At 38.7% G+C, this 26,580-nt stretch overlaps 1 protein-coding gene across 2 annotated transcripts in view; it reads right to left on the bottom strand.

Moving 5' to 3' along the window:
- Positions 1-26,580, bottom strand: part of med30 (mediator complex subunit 30) — a 39,646-nt gene that overhangs the window by 3,076 nt on the left and 9,990 nt on the right. The window lies entirely within an intron of this gene.

The following is a 26,580-nucleotide window of genomic DNA, read 5'->3' as shown; positions in this document are numbered from 1 at the left end:
CCTCAGAATGACCGTGAGTATTCCAAATCGTATTACCGAGTACTGAGCACACAATTGCACCTTGACACCGTCTGCCTTGGGTGTCACAATAGGCGAGGTCATGGTAAACAAAATAAAACACCCCCTGCATGTGCACTACCGCATTTTTCCGACCTCTCAACAGCCGCAACAACCGCACCATTCTGTTTTTTTTTATGTCTTTTCCATCTGTAAAAAAAAAAGGCGCTTCTGGTGACATGCGCTCTGATACTCGGCCTTGAACAGTGGCGAGTAGCCACTCAAGGAACGCAAACAACAAAGTGCTGTCATTTTTAAAAAGACCACCTGCAGACCAGTCAGAGTTGCTTCAAATAAGCCCGGCGGCACGGATGAAAGAATTTGGAATTATACAGCACCTCACAAAAAAGGATAGATTTGTTGTTTCCGGAATACTATACAGACAATATAAAACTAGAAGTTCACTTCCACCAAGGCTAAACTGTTCAAAAATGGAATGCAATGTCGTATATTGATTTGAGCTAAAAAGAGCCTGAGTGCAGGAAGAAATTGGACGAGAGGCAGAAAGACGCACAATGAAAGAGGTCACTTTTCATGCAGTTTTAAGCCACACAAACAGACCACAAGGTGGCAGACTCGGCATGGATCTTTTGCATCCGACAGAGTGGAGAAGTGCAACGTGCAGAAGCTTTACACACTGTAGGGAAATTTTAATGCATGCATGCACACATACACACACACATGCACAGTTTAGTTCCAAATATGAAAATTGTAAGTAGTTCATGGTGTGATATTTTGGCATGATAAATTGTTATTTGGATGTAAAACAACCCCCTTTTATTTGTTAATTATTTGTGCAATTTGTGCAATTTACTGTTTACGCTGTACATTTGTTGTTCATATTTGATGTCATCTATTTATTCTCCACATTATTTAACATTATTTGTTATAATACGGGGGCCAGGCAACGACATTTAGTTGACAATTTCACTGCTGTGTTATTGTGCAATGACAATAAAGGAAGTCTATCTATTTATCTATGTATTTTGTATAGGTTATAATGCAGTATAGTTCTTTAGATGTTGGAGCCGTCATAAAAGCAAAAAAATGTGTGTCAAAAAGAAAGTTATGCTTGAAACTTTTTTTTTGTTGGGAACTGATATTTTCCTGAAACTTAGCTATGTTCTACTGCTGATTAAAGCCAAAAAAATGTGTGTCAAAAAGAAAGTTATGCTTGAAACTTTTTTTTTGTTGGTAACTGATATTTTCCTGAAACTTAGCTATGTTCTACTGCTGATTAAAGCCAAAAAAAGTGTGTCAAAAAGAAAGTTATGCTTAAATCTTTTTTGTTGGGAACTGATATTTTCCTGAAACTTAGCTATGTTCTAATGCTGATTAAAGCCAAAAAAATGTGTGTCAAAAAGAAAGTTATGCTTGAAACTTTTTTTTTGTTGGGAACTGATATTTTCCTGAAACTTAGCTATGTTCTATTGCTGATTAAAGCCAAAAAAAATGTGTGTCAAAAAGAAAGTTACGCTTGAAACTTTTTTTTTGTTGGGAACTGATATTTTCCTGAAACTTAGCTATGTTCTACTGCTGATTAAAGCCAAAAAAATGTGTGTCAAAAAGAAAGTTATGCTTGAAACTTTTTTGTTGGGAACTGATATTTTCCTGAAACTTAGCTATGTTCTACTGCTGATTAAAGCCAAAAAAATGTGTGTCAAAAAGAAAGTTATGCTTGAAACTTTTTTTTGTTGGTAACGGATATTTTCCTGAAACTTAGCTATGTTCTACTGCTGATTAAAGCCAAAAAAATGTGTGTCAAAAAGAAAGTTATGCTTGAAACTTTTTTTTTTGTTGGGAACTGGTATTTTCCTGAATCTTAGCTATGTTCTACTGCTGATTAAAGCCAAAAAAAAATGTGTGTCAAAAAGAAAGTTATGCTTGAAACTTTTTTTTTTGTTGGGAACTGGTATTTTCCTGAAACTTAGCTATGTTCTACTGCTGATTAAAGCCAAAAAAAATGTGTGTCAAAAAGAAAGTTATGCTTGAAACTTTTTTTTTGTTGGGAACTGATATTTTCCTGAAACTTAGCTATGTTCTACTGCTGATTAAAGCCAAAAAAAATGTGTGTCAAAAAGAAAGTTATGCTTGAAACTTTTTTTTTTGTTGGGAACTGATATTTTCCTGAAACTTAGCTATGTTCTAATGCTGATTAAAGCCAAAAAAATGTGTGTCAAAAAGAAAGTTATGCTTGAAACTTTTTTTTGTTGGGAACTGATATTTTCCTGAAACTTAGCAATGTTCTACTGCTGATTAAAGCCAAAAAAAATGTGTGTCAAAAAGAAAGTTATGCTTAAAACTTTTTTTTTTGTTGGGAACTGATATTTTCCTGAAACTTAGCTATGTTCTACTGCTGATTAGCAAAGGATGACAAAAGGTAGAAACAAACTTTTATGTAGCCATAGAACACAACAGTCTATGTTAACAATAGCATATGTGTTTGTTTGTTTGTTTGTTTTATTTGACGTTCATTTGATGTCAAATCTGTTCCACCAGTGAGCGAGAAGCAGTGTTACAACTATGGCTACTCGATTTTCTTAGATATATTTAGAATGCAGCAGTAATAATTCCAAAAGATGCCATTGTGAAGGTTTTGTGTTGGTCACATTTATGATCACAGATTTCTACAATCTGAGGATCAACCATAAAGTCAAAGCCTTGAAACAGCCCTGAACTTGACAACCACCCATAAAAGGAGCTTGTCACTATTTTACTTTGGGTATCGTACAATCACGGGAGGAAGGCCAAGAGATTGAATGCATGCGAGTATGAATGCAGAGTAAGGTCACATAAAAGGGCTAGCTAGCTAACAATACCGGAGTCTTTCCTGCTTTCAGTCCTTCTAGGGAATATTAACAGGCTCTTCAAGTACTGTGTTGCTCTTTAACAGGACTCTTCAAACAGGCTGTGGAAAAAAAAAAAAAAAAACCTCTCGTCTTGTACCTGTACCCAAAGTGGGACGCCCGACTGAGCTAAATGACTACCGACTAAGTGGCCTTGAATTATCGTTGGAGCGGAATCTGCGGTTCTGTAACAGGATAGATTAGGACTAAACAAACAGTACAGAAAGGCCTCAGTATGTTACACCTGGGAACTGTGTCTCTGAGGAGAACGAGAACTAGCGCTCCACAAGGAACTGTGTTCGCACCCTTTCAGTTTACAGTGTACACAACTGACAAAGTACAATTCAGAGTCCTTTCACATTCAAAGTACTCTTGGTGATGCCTCAGAAGTGGTCAACAGATGAGTACAGACCCTGTGAAGGCCTTTAGGGACCAATCCGTTATGTGCTGTCTCCACTTGAACACAACCAAAACCAAGCAAATAGTAGTGGATTTTAGAAGGTCGCCTTAGCAACCATTCACATTCACTGCTGATGGCACCTGGGCCGCACCTTGGGCACCCTGATTTTTGTGACTCTTTGTCGGGATTCAGCAAATGCCGTCGCCTCTACGGGCTCTGTGTTGTTGAAGCTGGAGACTTGATTTACACATTATGTGTTACAACAGTCAGCCTGGGTGACCGACGTCACCGCAGCTGGAAGCGAGCTCACAATGCTCGCAATAATGCTTGTTGCTTGAGGCACGAACGGGTGTGTTACATCCCTCAAACGTAATAACTGCCCACAAACGTAATAAAATTTGCCTACTGCAAACGTAATACTGAATTTCCTGCAAATGTAATAACTACTAAATTTGCAGGAAATTATTACATTTTGTTTGTGGGCGTACATGTGTGTTTTAGTTACAGTATATTATTGTATGTGTGATTTTGTGTGTATATGGGAGAAGAAATAACAAAAATAATAAAATATAATAATAAAAATAGTAATAATAATTTTATTAAAACAATTGCAATTATCACAATTATGTTATCTTTTTTAATTAAAAATAAATTATAATTTAATAATTCTTTTAATGTATTCAAATGATACTCTTTGAATAATATTTTTCCCACAAAAAAGAAAAAAGAATATCTTGTTAAAATCCTCAAAATGACATCTACACCTTCTCCCTCATTAAAAGAAGAAAGAACAAAAACAACCACAAAGATCATTATTTTGTCTCATATTAAATTTGTGGGAAGTTATTACCTTTACAGTTTTTCACTTTCCCACATATGTAATAAAATGCAGGAAATTCAGTATTACGTTTGCAGTGGGAAATTTATTACATTTGTGGTTTATTACGTTTTTGAGTGTAACAAGGTGTACTGTGCAACGATGGCGGGTCAGTGCGGGTCTGTAGAACCGTTACACATGGGGGGGGGTGTTCAGGGGGTCAAAACGCATACCTTTTGGCACCTCTGTTCGTCATTCCCCGGGGAGGGAACAGCACTGACGTGATAATGGAATTATTTTGTCCTAACAGCTTCGGTATCCACCGGCAAAGTCGAGTGGTCGATCGTGATTGACAGGTTGCTCTAATTCATACTACAGTCAGACTACATTTAATGCATTTTTCTGAATGATCCAAACCAGTTATCTTCTCTGCGGATCTGTGGAGAAAAAAAAAAAAAAAAAAAACAAGATCCTGTATGTGTTTCTTCATAGGGCAGAGTTTAGAGAGCCATTACTGTATTAGTCAATATTAACTATAGATTTTGGCATCAAACATTAAAAGCATAGCAACCGAGTCTCGAACTCTAGCTTTATGTCTGTTCTTTTGGGACCTCAGAAAGAAAGAAAGAAAAATGATTTGCACTAATATTTAATCCAAAATGATGCACCGCGTGTTTATGTTTAATATTTCAGCTCGACTGGCTAATAGGCAACCCTTAACTGTTGCGTTTGCGGTATAAATTTTATTCAAGAGATCCCTCATCTTTAATCAATTGCTCACAAATATATTCAACACTTTTGCCCCCTTTTAAAAGGCTGAATTAGTGTTGACTGCTACATCGCTCAAACGTTATTCTTCAATATGGGTGCTTTAAACTAGCAATCGGTTGCCACTTGGGAATTGTCAGATACAGGCCAGCGAACAACACGCTTATCGGGCTTTATAATTGGCATCCCTCCATTAATTAATGTGGTTGTATTATCATCATATTAAAGCCTGATGTGGAGGGTTTTTGTTTTTTTTCGACACATCACACAGTCGGAAAATCAAGCTAATCTTGTAATGATATTACCAGATTAATAACAATCAATTCATATGCAATTACCCCATTTAATGTAGAGTCCCCCCCACAAAAAAAAAAAAAAAAAGCTTGAGTGCAGGAAGAAATTGGGCGAGAGGCAGAAAGACGCACAATGAAAGAGGTCACTTTTCATGCAGTATTAAGCCACACAAACAGGCCACAAGGTGGCAGAAGTGCATGGATCGTTTGCATGTGTTAACACCCGACAGAGTGGAGGAGTGCAGCGTGCAGGAGGTTACACACTGTAGGGAAATTTTAATGCATGCATGCACACACACAAACACACACACACATTCACAGTTTAGTTCCAAATGTGAAAATTGTAAATAGTTCATGGTGTGATATTTTGGCGTGATAAATTAGTTATTTGGATGTAAAACAACCCCCTTTTATTTGTTAATTATTTGTGCAATTTGTGCAATTTACTGTTTACGCTGTACATTTGTTGTTTATATTTGATGTCATCTATTTATTCTCCACATTATTTAACATTATTTGTTATAATACGGGGGCCAGGCAACGACATTTAGTTGACAATTTCACTGCTGTGTTATTGTGCAATGACAATAAAGGAAGTCTATCTATATATCTATGTATTTTGTATTGGTTATAATGCAGTATAGTTCTTTAGATGTTGGAGCCGTCATAAAAGCAAAAAAAATGTGTGTCAAAAAGAAAGTTATGCTTGAAATTTTTTTTTGTTGGGAGCTGATATTTTCCTGAAACTTAGCTATGTTCTACTGCTGATTAAAGCCAAAAAAATGTGTGTCAAAAAGAAAGTTATGCTTGAAACTTTTTTTTTGTTGGGAACTGATATTTTCCTGAAACTTAGCTATGTTCTACTGCTGATTAAAGCCAAAAAAATGTGTGTCAAAAAGAAAGTTATGCTTGAAACTTTTTTTTTTGTTGGGAACTGATATTTTCCTGAAACTTAGCAATGTTCTACTGCTGATTAAAGCCAAAAAATGTGTGTCAAAAAGAAAGTTATGTTTGAAATTTTTTTTTTTGTTGGGAGCTGATATTTTCCTGAAACTTAGCTATGTTCTACTGTTGATTAAAGCCAAAAAATGTGTGTCAAAAAGAAAGTTATGCTTGAAACTTTATTTTTTTGTTGGGAACTGATATTTTCCTGAAAGTTAAGTTCGCTGGCCTGTATCTGGCCAGCGAACAACACGCTTATTGGGCTTTATAATTGGCATCCCTCCATTAATTAATGTGGTTGTATTATCATCATATTAAAGCCTGTTGTTGAGGGGTTTTTTTTTTGACACATCACACAGTCGGAAAATCAAGCTAATCTTGTAATGATATTACCAGATTAATAACAATCAATTCATATGCAATTATCACATTTAATGTAGAGACCCAAAAAAAAAAAAAAACAACATGACAAAGCTGTGAGAATATTAAGAACCGCATTGTTGCTTTTTGAAGAGGGAGCTTTGAGATAGCAGCTGCCTGGAAATGACTTGAGATTCAAACATGTGCACACGCTTGATGACAAGCATGCAAAGGGAGTGAAGACGGGCGAGGGTGGTGGTGGTGGCGTAGGGGGGTTTGTAGCAAGTGGAGCATAAATGTGCTTTCACTCAGGATTCTACCGCTAATCCGCCCTGTCGCTGGCAACTCAAATCGCAGCTTTGACTCTGTGGATGTGGCTGAGAATTACAAGTGTAAGTGTCTGTGAGTGAGGAGAAGGGATTAGACGAGGAGCAGAGCAGAGTGGAGGAGAGGAAAAGGAGAACACTTTTTTTAGTTGCAGTTCTGCAGCAGAATCACACAATCACAATCGCACGCCCCAACGGCATGTGACGCCATCGCTCGTACTGATGATAACCGCCACCTTGTACAATATATACAGCAGGGAAAATAACTATAAACTACTGAGCCTATTAAAATGACATTTTTCACCAGGTAAGTACTTCACACATCACTTGTATTGTGCTTTTCCACCACGTTTACATGAGGAGTTTTTCTCTTTCCAAATGGAATCTTTCCGAATGACTTTTCCGAAAGCAATGGTATACATGGAAAGGAATATTCCAATGGCGTGTCTACATGCGGCGCTATAATCAACCAGAATAGTCAATGGGGCATGCCCAGTAAAGCGTAAACACCAACATCACGTGATACCGACTTCCTCCAGTTTTTCTTCTACTTGTTGGAATAACTCCGTATTCCCAGTTTTTCCTTCGTCCGGTCCGGAAATTTAGTTTGAATCAAAAACAAACTTTCCGCAGCAGTCCAGTACCGATTGCTCGCCTGCATTTTCTTAAATCGGAGAACATCTCGAGCTGCGTGTTACGTCATATCTCAGCATTCGCTCAAAGAAAGAACGCTACCCGGGAACAGGAAAAGATAAAGTTCAATCTTGCTAATATTTTATAAGTAAGCTCTGCACATGTTTTATATAGATATGTATTTTCTTTTTTTGAATAAAACCGGACTTGTGAATGGCGTATAGAAGGGTTTAGATTCTGTTCCACAGATGGCGCTAATGCACACGAAAGCTGCTTGCCAACCGCCAATAAACAACAGAAGAAGAAAAAAACACCACGAAGAAGAACCCAGTCTGACAACTTTCTGATTGAGCCGATTTTTAATGTCTCCTTGTATGTTTTTTTTTTGTGTTTTGGACTTCAAGCTATGACTTTGTCTTGCAATTAAACATTTTTGAACAAGATTCCGATGCTGCTGTCATTGCTTCCCATGTTACTAAAACAGCATTTTTTCATTTTCGCAACATCGCAAAAATACGACCTATTCTATCCACATCTGATGCAGAGACCCTTGTCCATGCATTTTGTCACGTCTCACCTTGATTACTGTAACGTACTGCTTTCCGGTCTTCCGATGGCAAGTCTTAAAAGCCTGCAGTTAGTACAAAATGCTGCAGCACGACTTCTTACAAGGACGCGTACGTTTGACCATATCTCTCCAATACTAGCCAACCTGCACTGGCTTCCTGTTCATTTAAGACTTAAGATTTTGAGGTTCTGCTTCTTGTTTACAAAATATTACATGGGTTGGCACCTTGGTTCTGGTTGACCTAATTGTACACTATGTTCCGTCTAGAAAACCTACGCTCACAATATGCCGTTTTTTTGAAAATCATAGCGCCAGAAAGAAGTATGTGGGCTCAAGAACCTTTTCCATTCGGGCCCCAATGCTATCTGTTAAAATTAGAGCTGCTAACTCAGTAGAAATGTTTAAGTCCAGACTTAAGACTTATTTTCTACACTTTAGCGTTTAGTTAAAACGCATCCATTGCAGCCTGGTCATTCCCTTCTCAAGGTTTCGTTTTCCCTAATGGGTTTTGAGTTTTTTCCTTGCCCTGATGGGGTGCTTCAGATCAGGGATGTCGTCTTATTGTCTATCATTTAATGTATCTACTGTTGCCTGCTTGTTAAGCCCTTTGAGACTCTTTTGTGATTAAGGGCTATACAAATTAACTTGACTTGACTTCCTTGCACTTTTCATTTAATTTTGTACCAGTTTTGCCAGTTTTAAGTAAGAATCAGTCATTTCCAATTTAGCAGATTCGCCATGGCTTTTGAAGCGAGAAGGTGAAACCTGTGACCTTTAGTGAACACTTTATTAAAGAGAGGAAAGCGTCGACAACGCTAGTAAAAAGCCAGTTACAAAAGAGAAGCGCCAATACGGTATATATATATCACACGTTGCTCTTGTCTTCGCCGGAATTGAGTATGTGTCACTTTGATCTGCTGCTTGTACCTTGTAGCACGATTGTATCTCATTTCTATCCACCGTCATAACACAATCTAAACCATAAAAGGACTGACAAAAGCTGAAAGAAGATAATTGATTTTATACTAAATCAGCCTAAAATAACACAAATATATGAAGCTGCGCAGGTTTGATGTACGCAGTGTTTAACTACACGCTATCCATTATGCAGATGATAATTTAGGTAATGTAAGAATAAAGCAAGGAGCCAATCAGGCATGCTCTACTACAGAGAAACAAGATATAATAGAGATTCTAAAAGGAATGGATTGATACTATAAGCTGGTAGGTGTTTAGCAACCAGACAGTTTTTTTTTAATAGAAGTGGAGTATTTATAGAAGTGTATTGTTTCTCACCGTCTTTATCAAGTTTGGTTGGCTCTATTTTTGGGCTACCGAGGTGAGAAACGCAACGGATTTTAAGAAATAACTCATGGCAAAACAAGAAGGTGGTGTTCGTGTTGATGTCGCTTGCACAACGTGTATTTGGGAACAGTCAAAAATCACATCTTCAACAAAGGTAAAGGTAACCTTAATTTATCCCATCGGTCGGTAAAATATATCGATACGCATTTCGAACCGTTTCCTGCATGAAAAATAGAAAAACATGTGTTAACATTTTTGGCTTTCTGATTTACATACTGTATTTATGTAGCATTCGGTTTTAGACCAAATACTAAGACTAAGGATTAATCACAAAAACAAATTTGATCAATAATAATCACACCACAAGCGATTACATCGATATCATCACATTTTAATCTCGCAAGATCTCATGACTCGTAACACCCCCTAGTGGCAAAGTGTATTGTTCCAACCAAGGTCACGATGCTGACGTTTGACCACAGTGTGCTTATCTTCATAAACTATTTGAATGTGACCTAAAGAGTCTTTATGAATTTGTTGGACAGAACGGCATTATGATTGGCGGTCATTAGGTGGACGTAACATATCCACTTTTTTTTTTTCAATTTACATAACCACAGTGTTTACCCATTACAGTATTTGCATGAATATTAACTCAATATTAAATCCATTTTCTGAGGCAAGTTACACACTGGACTGAGTTCATATCAGGTTACTGAGATGAGACCGAGTGGTTAGCGCGCATGCTAGGTTAAAACTGTCCATAGGTATGAATGAGAGTGTGAATGGTTGTTTGTCTATATATGTGCCCTGTGATTGGCTGGCGATCAGTCCAGGGTGTCCCCTACTCTTGCCCGAATACAGCTGGGATAGGACCCTCGTGAGGATAAGTGGTAAATAAATGATTGAATGAATGACCGATACGGTTTCTATGGGAATCTTGACGAATTACACGGCGAATGGAAATGGAAGTAAGGAAGCCAGTGACCCCGAGTGGGTTCCGTCTAACCATCTGATAGTACACCCAGAGGGAGCCAGTCCAAAATGACTCAATTTGCCATCAGTTTAAAACACCTAAAAAAAAAAAAACGTAATTGACTTTATAAACTTTATGGCTTTCCTCAAAGGGAAGGTTTAAGTGCCAGTGTGTGTTTGGATTGAGATTTCCTTAGGGAATAAAAGCTTTTTATAAAAGGGATTTTGAAGGCAGATAAAAGCCTTGTCTTCCAGAGGTGGCAGGAATACAATCGCCATGTTGTCATCCTTCCACAAACGTACCGCCGGGGTGCTTTCAATAGTCTGCTGTGTCAGCTGACTGAAGCAGAACAAGTTTTGATCAATTTACTCTTTTTAGAAGTATCTGGGAGTTTGCACATCCTTGTTCTCTGCTAAGTACCCGAGTCCCTGCCAGGTAGAATCATCGATTCGTTGTATATATATACACCTTTGTGATTTAATCCTCAATGATGATAATTGAAGGGGTGGGAAGGTTTGGCGTATTGTTGCTTTGAAATCAATTGAAAGTAAATATTTGCAAAACTGCACAAAAGAGCAGAATACTAAATAAACTCTTTACACAGTAAAACTCTGGGATCAAGCTATCTACCTCTTCCATGACCTAAATAAAAATGGCACTTTAAGGATTTTTAAAGTGCGACAAGGTTGGGAAAATCTTTGATTAAGGTAAATGGTCCCCGAAAGATGTTTTACTCTCTAAACGGTTGCAGAAACGCAACATTTACAGTGATGAGTATCAGGAGCAACTAGTCAAAGAGACTTGCTCAATTATCCTGGACTTCAGCGGTCCCGAACCGTTCTGAGCCAACAGCCCGGCTCCTGCATCACTAATCTACTTATCTAATGTACCAAGCTAATGCTATATTATCATTTGTGTCAGATAAAACTAAAGCACAACAATCACATTTGTAAAAAAATCGATTATTATAGCTAATAATCGATTATTATAGCTAATAACATGTTGGTAATGGTAATGGTTTTATTTCATTTGTACATGCATCAGATTACAATTGAATGCATCACATAATCAGTTCACAGTTCCACATGTCCAAAAGGAGTAGGAAGAAGCAAAGCTTATTAAATCCTACCCCTCCATCTGGTACTTTTACAATTAGTAACTGTTACATTTGTTCACTTCCTGCTTTCCTAATATAGTTTAAGGGTTTTTTTTGTGGGGTTTTTTTTTTATTTTTTGTCACATACCGAAGTACGAGGTGATATGAGCATCCAATGACATAATGTGTACCATAGTAAGTGTCAATATAGTGATATATATAGCACATCATGACTGGTTCAAGACTCTTCATCCTTGTATTTAGCAAACATCAACTGCTTGTATTGTTTCTTCAATTGGCTTGAGGTCCTTACTCAATCCATTCCATAGTTTGATTCCACATACTGAAATGCTATTGCTTTTTAACGTAGTCCTAGCATATAAGTGTTTCAAATGTAGTTCTTCCCTGAGATCATATTTCTCCTCTCTTGTAGAGAAGTATTGGATGACATTTTTAGCTAATTGGTTATTTTTAGCCTTATGCATTATTTTAGCTGTTTGAAGATGAACTATATCAGCAAGTTGAAGTATTTGTGATTTTAGAAATAAGGAGTTAGTATGTTCTCTGTAGGCGGCATTATGAATTATCCTTACTGACCTTTTTTGCAGTACATTTAGCGAGTGAAGATTGATTTTATAGTTACTACCCCATATTTCCACACAATAAGTAAGATATGGTAGAACCAGAGAGCAATAAAGAGTGTGGAGTGATTTATGATTGAGAACAAATTTTGCTTTGTTTTGCCCCATTTTGCCCCTCAAATGCTGCAAATGTTACGGACAGGAAGCAAAAATCCTCAAGGAGGTGGGTCAAATTAAACTCCCCACCACGGGAAAACTTGTGCATGACAAGTTTTGCACTCAGTCACGTCTTATTTGGATTTTTTTTTTTTTTTAAATGATGATATACGTTTTTTTTGTTTTGTATTTGTTGGTTTGCTGGTACTAAAAATGGTGTGAATAATTAAAACCAATTATGTCTCATATGCATGTACACAAATGAGACATACACAAGGCAGCACTAAATGCTTACAAAACCCTTAAACTATACAACAAAAAAGAAGGAATAATTGGGGTTGCACATTTACATACTAAATACATGGGGCAAAAACGGGGGAAAAAAAAGAGCTCTGATTTCCTCTCTGTGAGAACTTTGTGGTTACACTGCCCTTCTGACCTCAGCGAAACAATTAAAAACCCCTCGGCATACAGAGCGCGTCTAATGGGCCACATGTGAGGCTGCTAATAAGACCGAGGTACAGGCACCTTGCTGTGAACAGCCTACTAATTCGGAGTATGCACATCGTGGTGAGGAAGGAGAAGAAGGGACTAATGGCGGGAAGCAGGGAAGGAAGAGAAACAGGAAGGTAAGCAGGGAGGGGAAGGGGAAAGGGGGGGGTATGCACAGCAGGAGTAAATTGATGGAGAACATCAAGCAACCAGGCTAGCCTTCCCTCTCCAGCAGGTCTTGTTACAGTTAGAAGGTTGTGTTTGTTTATCAACGGGATTCGGCAGGCCCCCCCCCCACCTGCTTCTCAGATAAAATTAACTGCCAGTGCCGCTGGAATTCATTATAAACACCGAGCCGGCAGCTACCTTGCAGGACTGGAAGAGAAGAGAGAGAGGAGAGAGGAGAGAGGAGAGAGGAGAGAGGAGAGAGGAGAGAGGAGAGAGGAGAGAGGAGAGAGGAGAGAGGAGAGAGGAGAGAGGAGAGAGGAGAGAGGAGAGAGGAGAGAGGAGAGAGGAGAGAGGAGAGAGGAGAGAGGAGAGAGGAGAGAGGAGAGAAGATAGAAGAGAGGAGAAGAGAGAAAAAGAGAGATGAGAAGAAGAGAGAAGAAGAGAAGAGAAGAGAAGAGAAGAGAGAAGAGAAAAGAGAGAAGAGGAGAATAGTAGAAGAGAAGAGGAGAAGAGGAGGGGAAGAGGAGAAGAGAGGAGAGAAGCGAGAAGAGGAGAAGAGGAGAAGAGAAAGAAGAGAAGAAGAGAGAAGAAGAGAAGAGAAAGGAGAGAAGAAGAGATGAGAGAAGTGAGGAGAAGAGAGAAGAGAAGAGAGAAGAGACGAGAGAAGAAGAGAGAAGAGACGAGAGAAGAGACGAGAGAAGAAGAGAGAAGAAGAGAGAAGAAGAGAGAAGAAGAGAAGAGAGAAGAGAAGAGAGAAGAAGAGAAGAGAATAGAAGAGAAGAAGAGAGGAGAAGCGAGAAGAAGAGAGGAGAAGCGAGGAGAAGAGAGAAGAAGCGAGGAGAAGAGAGAAGAAGCGAGGAGAAGAGAGAAGAAGCGAGGAGAAGAGAGAAGAAGCGAGGAGAAGAGAGAAGAAGCGAGGAGAAGAGAGAAGAAGCGAGGAGAAGAGAGAAGAAGCGAGGAGAAGAGAGAAGAAGCGAGGAGAAGAGAGAAGAAGCGAGGAGAAGAGAGAAGAAGCGAGGAGAAGAGAGAAGAAGCGAAGAGAAGAGAGAAGAAGCGAAGAGAAGAGAGAAGAAGCGAAGAGAAGCGAAGAGAAGCGAAGAGAAGAGAAGAAGAGCAGACTGTGGATGGCTTTTCAATTTCAAATTGCCGCCATCTTCCCTCCCCCCACCGCCTTTTCATTTCTCCCTCTTTCTAATTTCAATAAAAAGAACAGACACGGTAATTAACAGGGAATTAAGAAAGCCAGCCAGTATGGAAAAAGGGGGGGGGGGGGGTGAGCGCGCATGAGAATAGCTTGCAGAGTGGGGGGGGGAGAAATAGCGATGAGAAAGCGGGGGGGGGGGGTGAGAAAGTGAAGAGCTGTGGAGAATTAATAACAGGCCAGATCTCTCCAAGGCCCTCCTTAATGGGCTGTGACAGGAATTTATTCACACTTAGGCTGGTATCAAATCAAACGCAAGGCAAGTGGCGGTGGCAGGCGCCGGGCTCACGGGGGCGGGAGAAGACGAATGGTGGAGGGGGGGGGGGGGGGGGGGTGTTGGGTGTCTGCCATGTCATATAGGTCTATAGCATGACAACCCCCCTCTTTGGGATAAAAGCTCATCTCTGTGTGGAATAGTCCATGCAAAAGGAAAGCACAGGATGACAACAAACGATGAGTGATGTGTCGACGACAACTATGCCTGTCCCGCAAAAAACCCAGATGGAATGATTATCCGGAGAAGCTATGAATCATTCGTTGAGCCGTGCTGCAAAAAAATCACAGTCCATCAAGTCAGACAGAAGGTTGCTTTCCACATTTGGGAAGAAGTTGCTAAAAAAAAAAAAAAAAAAAACGCAATATACTTTTCCTTTGCTAATTGCCATGTGATCAGTAATGCAGGCTATTCATTAAGGATGTAATTTGTGGTCACATGGGTGTGACATTTTTTTTTTTTTTTTTTTTTTAACAACAGTGTGGATGACGAGGGACCCCTGAATTGATATGCACAATCACATTCTCCCACACCAGGGGTTCTGCAGCACAGAGATTGAGCAATTGCAAGCCATTAGGCACCAATGAATTATGGCTAATGTTTCTGAAATATTTATGCAAACATTATTAAGTTTCTGCCGTGCTTGGAAAAAAAAAAAAAAATCATAAAGAGCAACTCCCATAATGGATGCGTGAAAGAGAGTGAGCGTGAATAGTCTACAGCAAGGGTCTCAAACATGCGTCCCACGGGCCAAATGTGGCACGCAGGACGCTAGTTTGAGGCCCCCCCGCCTTGATATGAAAGTTTAATGTTAGTGTCACCCACGTACGTCAAAACCACTCGATTTGTACAAATGTGATGTTGTGCTTTAGTTTTATCCGACGCAAATGATGATATAGCATTAGCTCGGTACATTAGATAAGTAGACTACTGACGCAGGAGCCGGGCTGTTGGCTCAGAACGGTTTGGGATCGCTGAAGTCCAAAATAATTGAGGAAGTCTCTTTAACCAGTTACTCCTGAAACTCATCACTATAAATGTTGCGTCTGGAGCAGGGGTCTCAAACATGCGACGCTAGTTTGAGGCCCCAGCCTTGATATGAAAGTTTAATGTTAGCACGGCCCCGAGCAAGTTTGATATGGATGTTGTATGGTATCATGTACCCAGAAAAAATTATTACGTTTGATTAATGTTCATGTTAAAGGCTAAATAAGGTTAATAGTTATCCTCCCTATCCGTGTGGAAGTGGTAAGTTTTTGGCTTTTTTTTAAGTTTAAAGGAAATAACTTGGAGGCTATCGTTTAGGTTGCTAGCTCTCTAGTTTGCGAGTTAGCATGTGTCTCAAGACCCTGCAATTGCGCAATATGTTGTAAATAAAAGAATTATAAATGTGACTATAGTCGTGTTTTGTCTACAGGGCTCTAATAATGCTTTGTTCATTTTAATCTGAAAAAAATAATTTGTCTACCCACCAACTATATGTGGTTTCTTAAGTTTTTATTATTTGCCGTTTTATTATTATTATTATATTTATTTATTACTGATTGATTTTCTTTATTTGTTTATTTATTTTTCATCTTATTTTATGCAGAAAAATAAAAATTAAGATAATTGAGAACAGTGGAATGTTTTATCAGAGCTTTTCTTGTAGAAAATCAAAACCAAAGCAAAGTTTATTCATTTTTCTGTTTTTAATAAATGCGTTTTTTTTTTTTTTTTGGAAAACCTGATGCGGCCCAATCTCATCCACACCCTAACTCCAGTGGCCCCCCAAGTAAATTGAGTTTGAGACCCCCTGGTCTACAGCATTAAAAATGGGAGACATAATACAAAAAAAAAGAAAATATCTCACACACACTTCAATTTAAATACATAATGTCACACCTATGATGCTTCACGGTAAAGACACTTGTACAGAGTGATGAGTATGAGGCTCCCACCCCTCCCGCCAACCTTCTTCTAAATTGCATCACCATCCGTCAACCAGACTCCGACAAACAGCAATTACCCCAATCGACAGATAACGAGAGCAAGGCTATCACTCACAACCAGGACGCCCCATAAAGCAGCCAGACGTTACCAAGAAGGGCTCATTTAGCCGTCTCTCCTCTAACCCAATCCTGCTAGGGGTGGTGAAAATTTATATTTTTTTCAATTTGTTTTATTTAATTAAAGCAGATGTAACAATTTTAAAGTGATGAGATCTGTAGTAACAAAATTAGGGTTGATAATGCAACAGGCTGCACGGTAGTCAAGTGGTTAGCGCGCAGGCTTCACAGCTAGGAGACCCGAGTTCAATTCCACCCTCTGCCATCTCTGTGTGGTGTTTTTCTCCCACATTCCAAAAACATGCTAGGTTCATTAGCGACTCCATATTGTCCATAGGTATGAATGTGAGTGTGAATGGTTGTTTGTCTATATGTGCCCTGTGATTGGCTGGCCACCAGTCCAGGGTGTACCCCACCTCTCGCCCGAAGACAGCTGGGATAGGCTCCAGCACCCCCGCGACCCTCGTGAGGAAAAGCGGTTGAAAATGAATGAATGAATTACAAGCTGCACAGTGGATAAGTGGTTGGCGCGCAGCCCTCACAGCTAGGAGACCCAAGTTCAATTCCACCCTCTGTCATCTCTGCGTGGAGTTTGCATGTTCTCCCCGTGCATGTGTGGGTTTTCTCCGGTTTCCTCCCACATTCCAAAAACATGCTAGGTTAATTAGCGACTCCAAATTGTCCATAGGTATGAATGTGAGTGTGAATGGTTGTTTGTCTATATGTGCCCTGTGATTGGCTGGCCACCAGTCCGGGGTGTACCCCGCCTCTCGCTTGAAGACAGCTGGGATAGGCTCCAGCACAAAATGAATGAATGAATGAATAATGCAACAGGCTGCACGGTGGAGAAGTGGTTAGCACACAGCTAGGAGACCCAAGTTCAATTCCACTCTCGGCCATCGCTGTGTGGAGTTTACATGTTGTCCCCGTGCATGCGTGGGTTTTCTCCCACATTCCAAAAACATGCTAGGTTAATTAGCGACTCCAAATTGTCCATAGGTATGAATATGAGTGTGAATGGTTGTTTGTCTATAAGCAGTAGAAAATGAATGAATGAATGAATGAATAATGCAACAATATAACAATCTGCAGTGTCAATCACCTCAAGTGGTAAAGCACTAGAATTAGCTTCACTCTGACGTTGTTTCTATTATTTTGCCCATTTTATGTACTGAGAAGTTCCCACTGTGATACCACTACAAATTACAACCATAACGTTAAGCAAGCAAAAAAAAAATGTCTCTAGTATTCTGGCATCAGATTCTATGCAACAAAAATCAACTTGTATGAGATTGATGGCAAGAGAAAAGTATGCAAAAAATTAATGAAATATATATACGTATATATAGAGGCAGTGTCATGACGTGTGCATGTACAGTATTAACGTCTAATTAATGATGTGACAGAAGTGTATAAGGTGTAAAAGGCTGCTCATGTTCAGCTGAATCTGACTAAGCTGTGAGGTGTTTCGCAATGCAGATGAATAATGGTACTAAAAATACCGGAAAAGCAACTGCAGACTTTTTGAAGGCAGACGGCCAACTCAACCCTCGACTCAGGGTAACACATGTAGGCAGGTTATTCCGTGCTCTTAGTCAACGTGCTACAGTATCTATAGTCATTAAGAGGAGCTCCGGTTTTGACTGGCCTACAAAGTAGAGCTACAATGACGGGTTAACACAATGGCTATGCATGAGCAGTTCAGGTCATTAAAGAAAAATAAAAAAATTTACATATACGTATAGGTGTCTCTGTCAAACACGCAGCCCGCGGGACACTAGTTTGAGGCCCCAGCCTTGATATGAATGTTTAATGTTAGCGCGGCCCCGAGCAAGTTTGATATGGATGTTGTATGGTATCATGTACCCAGAAAAAATTATTACGTTTGATTAATGTTCATGTTAAAGGTTAAATAACTGTTAATAGTTATCCTCCCTATCCGTGTGGAAGTGGTAAGTTTTTTGGCTTTTTTTTAAGTTTAAAGGAAATAACTTGAAGGCTACCGTTTTGGTCGCTTAGCTCTCTAGTTTGCGAGTTAGCAAAGTTTTTTTAATTTTTTTGTTTTTAATAAATGCAGGGGTTTTTTTTGAAAACCTGATGCGGCCCAGTCTCACCCAGACCCGAGCTCCAGTGGCCCCCAAGTAAATAGTGCGTCTAACACGGCCAGTTAAGCAGCAGTCATTCATCGCCGTCTACATCCTTATCCTGGGCACTAAAAACCACTAAAGTCTCATAATTTCTTCATCACACACTTTGTCGGCCTCCCTCTCTTCTCTACTTCCTATCACGGGGTTCACACTGAATCTGTCACTGCGCAACTGCGTCTCAGGCGGCCATACGGCACAACGGAACAAATCTGTTCGGGGTTTCCGCAGCCTGAGCTAGCAGCTAGCACCTAGCAGCTAGCAGTCAACTATTAAAATAATGGTGAGTTGCAGCCCTACTATAAAACATGGCACAGTAGCATGTACTATCACATTTATCGCATGACACGTTTACGTTTACAGACTACTTTTTTCCGTCAAATGGTAGCAGAGGCGAGCGTGACAAAAAGATTGCACGAATGTAAAAACTCATTGATAACACTTCATAAAACACGCAGTTATGTAGGTATATACATAAAAGTACGTACAGGACAACACTAGCGGGGAATCTCGTTACGGTAAAGCCAAAAATCCTCATAAAAGTAGACTTACAAGGTTGTCAACAGACAGCGGTGGTATATATATATATATATATATATATATATATGACTTTTCTCGGGAAAAAAAAAAAATGACCCTTCAGCAGTGTGACATATCAGTCGAAGAGTTTGCAAAATGCTTGGATTTATCTTTTCACTTGGGCATCAATCTTCCTCTCTCCGAATCCGCTTACAGAAGCATTCTGTCTTCCCCTGGCTGCAACTGAATTTAATCAGTCATCTGTAATTCTTTCATAAAACTATTTGAAAAGGGGGGCAGCATTAACTTGACAATCCACAGCTGTCGACACATCCATCAAGCCATTCCTTCATCAATCTTAAACCTGTCGTCTCTTTAGTACACAAGGAGGGCCTCCCCGCTACTAGATGAGGTTTTGTTTTTAAAAAAAAAAAAAAAAAAAAAAAAACATGGCTGGCAGACTCACTTCTAGCTTGTTGACTTAGGTGTTTTCGCCATATTTGTTTTGCCTTTGGTTTTTAAAATACACCCACTCTGACGGTAACTATCCGGGCATCCATCCTTCCCACAAACACCTTTCCAACCTGACGGTCCATTTCTCTTCCTGCCTTTAAGCCATCAGCAAGCTATCTATCCATGTTTCTCTTTTCTACCGCTCTTATCGCAAATCTTTCACCTCTTTCTCCATCAAGCCTTTTACCCTCACAGCTTCCATTTATCTCTCTTACTACCCTCTTCTCCCTCTGATATCGCCTTGCCTCTACTCTGCTATCTGACTCTCCTCCCATTTAGTGCCCCCCCCCACCCCCGCCTCCTTCATCCAGAACTATAGCGACGGCAGCAGATGTGTCCAGGCTGCAAACATCTGCTTCCCTTGTCCTGCTCCATCATTACTCTGCTTATCAGACTAACCACTTTAACTCCCCAAAGCTTGCTGCCCTTACTTCTGCCTTAATGTGCAGCTGGAAAGCCTGGAGAAAATCATCGCTAAAATATGTTGCCAACACATGGACACCGCAGGGCCAGAGAAGAAATCTGTGCTCCGAATTAAAAAAAATCTATTTTTAAGCTGTTGGCTGGATGAAGCAATAAAAAAAAAAAAAACATACAATATTGATCACACGCATGGTGACAAAATTGAAATTTTGCCAAAAATGTATGGAGAAATAAATGCATTGTAAGACACACATTATGGAACATGCTGCTCTCTCGGCATGTTTTGCACTTTTTCCGGACTTTTTTTCAGACCAAAAGTACTGCCACATAGTTGATGTCACTCACACATTAGTGGCTCTGCAATGCTGAATCCGACTCTACGGAATTGAAGTGCTGGCGCAGTGTTTGGAATGGACTGCTTGTACGGCCGTGCCAATGTTCTGAGAATTTTAGATGCAGATTGATACGGATATCAGGACCGATATCAATATCAGATCGGAAACGCACCATGTCTGAGAATTTTAGATGCAGATTGATACGGATATCAGGACCGATATCAGTATCAGATCGGAAAAACACCATGTCTGAGAATTTTAGATGCAGATTGATACGGATATCAGGACCGATATCAATATCAGATCGGAAACGCACCATGTCTGAGAATTTTAGATGCAGAGTGATACGGATATCAGGACCGATATCAATATCAGATCGGAAAAACACCATGTCTGAGAATTTTAGATGCAGATTGATACGGATATCAGGACCGATATCAATATCACATCGGAAACACACCATGTCTGAGAATTTTAGATGCAGATTGATACGCATATCAGGACCGATATCAATATCAGATCGGAAAAACACCATGTCTTAGAATTTTAGATACAGATTGATACGGATATCAGGTCCGATATCAATATCAGATCGGAAAAATACCATGTCTGAGAATTTAGATGCAGATTGATACGGATATCAGGACCGATATCAATATCACATCGGAAACACACCATGTCTGAGAATTTTAGATGCAGATTGATACGGATATCAGGACCGATATCAATATCAGATCGGAAACACACCATGTCTTAGAATTTTAGATACAGATTGATACGGATATCCGGTCCGATATCAATATCAGATCGGAAAAACACCATGTCTTAGAATTTCAGATACAGATTGATACGGATATCAGGTCCGATATCAGTATCAGATCGGAAACACATCATATCTGAGAATTTTAGATGCAGATTGATACAATATCAGGACCGATATCAATATCAGATCGGAAACGCACCATATCTGAGAATTTTAGATGCAGATTGAGATGGATATCAGGACCGATATCAATATCAAATCGGAAACACACCATGTCTGAGAATTTTACATGCAGATTGATACGGATATCAGGACCGATATCTATATCAGATCGGAAACGCACCATGTCTGAGAATTTTAGATGCAGATTGATACGGATATCAGGACCGATATCAATATCAGATCAGAAACGCACCATATCTGAGAATTTTAGATGCAGATTGATACGATATCAGGTCCGATATCTATATCAGATCGGAAACACACAATGTCTGAGAATTTTCGATGCAGATTGATACGGATATCAGGACCGATATCAATATCAGATCGGAAACGCACCATGTCTGAGAATTTTAGATACCAATTGATACGGATATCAGGACCGATATCAATATCAGATCGGAAACGCACCATATCTGAGAATTTTAGATGCAGATTGATACGATATCAGGTCCGATATCTATATCAGATCGGAAACACACCATGTCTGAGAATTTTAGATGCAGATTGATACGGATATCTGGACCGATATCAATATCAGATCGGAAACACATCATGTCTGAGAATTTTACATGCAGATTGATACGGATATCAGGACCGATATCAATATCAGATCGGAAACGCACCATGTCTGAGAATTTTAGATGCAGATTGATACGGATTTCAGGACCGATATCAATATCAGATCAGAAACGCACCATATCTGAGAATTTTAGATGCAGATTGATACGATATCAGGTTCGATATCAATATCAGATCGGAAACACACCATGTCTGAGAATTTTACATGCAGATTGATACGATATCAGGACCGATATCAATATCAGATCAATTTTGTATCTCCAAAATACAAAATCATAGAACAAGACAGGAACGGAATGTGACGATTATGTATAAGGAAACTATACAGGTAGCCGAAGTGGGTTCAATTTGGTAGAAAAGAACCCTAAAGTCTCTTTTGGTGCTTAAGGCTACCAACCCCTGGTTCTATGACCTTGACAATGACGCCTCCAACTGTACGGTACCCTTTTTTTTTTATCAACATGTCAAAGTTGCAATATCAGCACTGAACCTTCCGAACATAAACATTACCGGCTTCTTTGTGAGCAAGTGTAAGTATTTCTTCCACGTGTAACAGACAACAGTACGTGGAGAACCTGTTCTGAGCAAATTTCAGTAGTCTGTCTTCTCAACCTCGATACACATACCTCATTTGACAGAACTCAATTTGCATGCTAATGTATTGCATGAAGGGAAGGTCGCATCATAAACAAGGTTATTTATCTCCTATGAATAGCTGTGGCTAATAGAAATAAATACTATTCTGCTTGCACTTGTGTGGGGTTTTTTTTTTGGTGTTTGAATGAGTGTTTATGTTTGCACTGACTATATGGAAGGTACTGCAATTAGCTATTATTTGTACTCCGTATTAGCAACTTTTTATAGGCATTGTGTTAAAAGCCTGCTGCTTTTTTTTTTGTTGTTGTTTGTTTTGTTAGCTACATACAGGTGAGCACAAGGTTCCCCATAATGTTTTTCCCTGTTGTGTTAACATTTAAAAGCAACCAAGGGAGTGCTGCAAAGCACTAAAAAAAAGAATAAATAAATAACCAATTCTCTTTTCTGCTGCTGCTGACACTCCTGACCTAGGACCATTATCATTGTAGCACACTCGTACAGCCTGGCATGCAATATCTGTGGAGAGCCAGCAATGCACATAAAGAGAGGGAAGAAACAAAAGAGCTTCAACCTGCATAAACACACACACACACACTTGGTGAATATGTGTGTGAAGTAAGAGTGAAAACACAATCTTCCTTCTCTGAAGAAGGAACAAAAAAAAAACACTCGTTCTTTCACGATATGAACAGATTGACAAACAAAACACATCCATGGCTGACAAGGGTAGGCCTCCTAAATAATAACATGTGATGAGCTTAGCCACACTCTGATGAAATAAATTAAAATTAAAATTAAAATTAAAATTAAAATTAAAATTAAAATTAAAATTAAAATTAAAATTAAAATTAAAATTAAAATTAAAATTAAAATTAAAATTAAAATTAAAATTAAAATTAAAATTAAAATTAAAATTAAAATTAAAAATTTTGTTGGATAAAAATTTTAATTAAAAATATGTAATAAATTAAATAAAATGTAATAATTAAAAAAAAACTTCAATTTTGTTTTGCTTTGGCAATGAAGCTAAAGGCTTATGACGCTGGGTACAAATAAATGCAGGAAATGATTTGGAATAAAACGGAAAATACACGTCAAAGATAAAAACTAAATTATATTAGCAAAGCAGGAAGTGAACAAATGTAACAGTTACTGATTGTAAAAGTACCAGATGGAGGGGTAGGATTTAATAAGCTTTGCTTCTTCCTACTCCTTTTGGACATGTGGAACTGTGAACTGATTATGTGATGCATTCAATTGTAATCTGATGCATGTTCAAATGAAATTAAACCATTACCAAAATTTGGATAAAAATAAAAATTCAAATTAAACAAAACAAAACCTTAAAAAGTATATTAGGAAAGCAGGAAGTGAACAAATGTAACAGTTGATTGATTGTAAAAGTACCAGATGGGGGGGTAGGATTGAATAAGCTTAGCTTCTTCCTACTCCTTTTTGATTATGTGATGCACTCAATTGTAATCTGATGCCTGTTCAAATGAAATAAAACCATTAAAACCATTCCATTTTCAGATGAAAACATATTTCCTAAAAAAATATTTTGTTGGCTGCAATCTCTACAAAAGACTTTGAGACTTGACTGACAACACAGTGTCGGTTTAAAGAAGCGTTATCTGGGCTGCACGTCACGGGCCCCTCTATCATAGCAGGGGCGAAAAACACATTTGACACGTAACACATTTCAAAAAGCTCTTAAGAGCGTGGCTGACATTTGAGGCAAAAAGTCAACACCTCACCCAAAAGAAAGTACGGTTTTCTTCTAGCATGGACAGCCTATACGTTGTTGAAGTTTGCTGTTGGTGGATAAAAACCAGTTCATGTCTTTTTTTTTGTTTTTTTTAATAATAATAAACCCTTTGGAGCACTCAATCAATCTCAGCTGGACTGAGATTCAGGTTGTCTTGGAAGATGTTCCGCCACTCAGTCGAGCAGGCAACAGGCTAAATGACTGGGTGGGACGAAGACGAGTCTCAGTCAACTCTAGTTGTCTACAGTAGTAGCCAAAAGACACAAAGTTTGCTGCACAGTTCTTAGATGGTTGGTAGAGGGGGTTTTGGTACCATTTTTTTACGGCTTGAATGCTTTACAGGATGCTTTACATGCATGACAACACGAGTTAATATGAGCTAGGCGCCATTCTTGACACCAGGCCATCTTCCAAAAATCTTCACCTCAACGTGTGTGCAGATGCACTCGAGCCTGCCTCCTACCATTCCGGAGCAAGCGCTGCATCGATGATGCCCCCGAGCCCGCTGGTAAATCAAACTTTCAGAAAGAGTCCAGACAGCTTGCTAGACTTTTAAAAAGTTGAAACAGTTGGTTAGCAGAAGCAGCTGTAATTTCACATGAGTGAAGCCAAAAAAAAGTCTTATTGTAAGATGAAAAAGTCACAATTTTACAAGAATAAACTATTATGAACTAAAAAAAAATATATAAATGAAAAAAAATTAAATTTCAATTTAAATGAAAAAAAATTAAATTTAAATGAAAAAAGAAATTTAATTTTAATTTAAATGAAAGAAAAATTAAATTTAAATGAAAAAAGAAATCTAAATTTAATTTAAATTTCTTTATTCATTTAAATATTTTTTTCTCATTTAAATTTAATTAATTTTTGTTTTCATTTTTATTTTTTTAGTTTAGTAATTGTGACTTTTTCATCTTACAATAAGACTTTTTTTGTCTTCACTTGTGAAATTACAGCTGCTTCTGTAAGGAGGTCTTTTAAATTGTCCAAAAATTAAAATTAAAATTAAAATAAAAATTTAAATTTAAATTATAACTTAATATTTTTATTATATTCTCGTAGCATTGTTTTCCACAACCTAACATTCCAAAAATGAAAATGTTGACTTCAAAAGACTTGACTTTAATATATTGTATGGTCATATCACCTCAAACGTCGGTATGGGACAAAAAAACTAAAAAATTAAACTATATTAGGAAAGCAGGAAGTGAACAAATGTAACAGTTACTGATTGTAAAAGTACCAGATGGAGGGGTAGGATTTAATAAGCTTTGCTTCTTCCTACTCCTTTTGGACATGTGGAACTGTGTCATTAGCAAAATCATTACCATTAAATATTATGATGAAAAATTATCTCTTTAATAGCATATTAGTGAAATATTAAAAAAATATTGTGGGGGGGGGGAAATAAGTAGGGAAGTTTATACTAGAATGTTTTTTTTTGATGCAGCTTTTTCATTTTCAGCCCGTTTTTAAATTTAATTGGACAATTAATCCATTAAAATGATTAATTTTTGCAGCTCCGGGTTGCCACTTTTTAGACGATGCATCTGTATGTTACACATCTGCAAAATCAGCGACGAGAGTTAAACGGCTGTGATTCGGTGATGCACAGGCGAATGTCACGAAATCATGTGCGATGTCAAGCTGGCTACGTCGACTTCAATTTTAGACTTTATAATTTCCCCAATGAAAGCCCTGAAATCTGTTTCACATGTAATTGACGTCACAATGAGTCAAGAACCTTGCAAATGTTTTTCATTACGGATCAATGACACAGCAGTCTCATAAAAGCAGTCATAAAAAAAAAAAAAAAAAAGTTTTGCTTATTTTCTTCCTTTGAACCCGCCCACTCAAAACCCAAACCATATGATCCACCTGCTGGGATCAAACCCTGAGGGCACCAAAGGGTTTTCCAGGGGAAAGACAAGTCTCACATGCATCATGCATGCTAAACCTGCTTTGAATGTTATCTCTGTAAAAACCTTAAACCCCATCACAGTCAGGCACGCACGCGGGAATTTCCGCCCGAAATTCCTCACAGGAAGCGCCTCCCTCTCATCATGAGCCTCAAAAGGTCAGAAAAATATTGAATTAACTTGATAATTTTATTATAAGGGGGACTGGAAGTCTGCACGGATTCAGCTTGGAAAATAACAGGAAGTTGGCGAGATAAAGCAAAGTATAGGGAGCTGGCGTGACCACACGGCTGAAGATGGTCGCGATAAATCACAACTGTCACGAAGGCGTTCTAAAGCGTATACCGTACAGAGGGGGGGGGGGGGGGGGGGAGTAGTGAATCACTTGTTAACTAGTACAACCTTCGTCTACGGGAGTCATGGAATCTCCCGGGCTGACAGGCGGTGATAAAGCTTCATGGTATGAAGAGTTTATCACCCACCACCGCGCG

This window comes from Doryrhamphus excisus, linkage group LG7 (assembly GCF_037039965.1).
Source record: "Doryrhamphus excisus strain RoL-2023G ecotype Guam linkage group LG7, RoL_Dexc_Guam_v1.1, whole genome shotgun sequence".
Classification (NCBI taxonomy): Eukaryota; Metazoa; Chordata; class Actinopteri; order Syngnathiformes; family Syngnathidae; genus Doryrhamphus; species Doryrhamphus excisus.
This window is presented reverse-complemented; position numbering and strand designations above follow the sequence as displayed.